Source organism: Tupaia chinensis, unplaced genomic scaffold (genome assembly GCF_000334495.1).
Source record: "Tupaia chinensis unplaced genomic scaffold, TupChi_1.0 Scaffold000282_1, whole genome shotgun sequence".
NCBI lineage: Eukaryota > Metazoa > Chordata > Mammalia > Scandentia > Tupaiidae > Tupaia > Tupaia belangeri.
Genome location: NW_006159765.1, coordinates 2,549,699 through 2,551,080, shown reverse-complemented (window position 1 = coordinate 2,551,080; position 1,382 = coordinate 2,549,699). Strand labels below are relative to the sequence as shown.

The following is a 1,382-nucleotide window of genomic DNA, read 5'->3' as shown; positions in this document are numbered from 1 at the left end:
CTTAGTGAGTTTTCTTTTCATCTTTAATTGTAAAAATGCCTTTTTTGCCTATTTATAAACATCCCTATTCATGCAACTAAATGAACCCTCAAAAGAATTTAAGCATCTTTATAAAAAATTCACACCTACATCAGTAAACTAACTGCCAGCCTTTTAACATTATCAGTGCCTTATCAAAAGATGAGAAACAAAATTCTTTATTTTACGAAGCAAGAAAATGTTTCCTAACTACTTCTTTAGATGATGAGGATGTATATCTAGGAAGGACACCTTAAATCTATTAGAAGGCCACCATGCTGGTCAGGATTTTTGAAAATGGCAGCCCATAGCCACTAATTCTTCTCATTCCAGATATCACAATATAATATATTGACATAGGTATTTCTTTCATCCACAGTCGGCACATTTATTAAGCAGCCACTCAATGCCTCTGGAAACTAACTTTGGCAGTATGAATTATATTTGATGCATCCCTTTTAAATTCGGGGTGATCTTGGTCTTTAATGATAAAAACAATATCTTCTAGAACAGTATTTGATATTTTATCTCCTTCCTTTGGAAAAGTAATTTTGGTCCCCTCTTTCTACCCTTTTTAAGTTGTAAAGGTGAGAATTTTGTCTTGAGATCTGTAACTCTTTTCATCAGGAATTAACCTTTTTTGAGAAATCTTCATCTGTTTGGTGCACCCACTATGTATTTCTTCAGGGGATACTCTAATTCATGGGTGACTGGAGAATCTTGTTTGAGGCGGCATGACCCTACATAGCACCTGTCTCTGGGATATCCACTCATGCTGAATCATAAGGCACTAAAAGAATCTCTGCCTATTAATATTTCTATTTCTTCAGAATCTCTACCACCAGACATCTGTCTTCCAAAGAAAATTTCAAAGGGCTTGCAAATGTGGCATGAGGATAGCCATGAAAGGTGTACCAGATGGTACCAAGTTGGCCATCAGTACCTCCTGCTGCTTCTTTCAACCCAAGTGACACACGAGTCAGACTTTAATATGCCTGAAGGCCAAATAGGGTCTTTCCCACTTCATCAGGCTGCCTCCAGTTTCAGACACTAGTCAAAAGGCTATTTTCTATACCCAACAAATTGTGGTGCAGAGATACCTATTAAAACAATTTTAATGTGACCTGGGGATTATATGATATAAAAATATGACAGTTCATAAAGATTTTTCAAAAACAAGGCAAATAGGTTATGAAATCATGTACCACAACAGGGTAAAAACAAGGCCTTTGCCATATATATATAAAATACATATACATATTATATATATGTACACATATTTTATATATAATATGTGTACATATATACACATTTCATATATACAATTATATATTTTATGTATATATATTATGTATAAAATTATA

General features: G+C 34.0%; 1 pseudogene; it reads right to left on the bottom strand.

Moving 5' to 3' along the window:
* Positions 1-202: 202 nt before the first annotated feature.
* Positions 203-977, bottom strand: LOC102474232 (dnaJ homolog subfamily B member 4 pseudogene; annotated as a pseudogene).
* Positions 978-1,382: the final 405 nt, after the last annotated feature.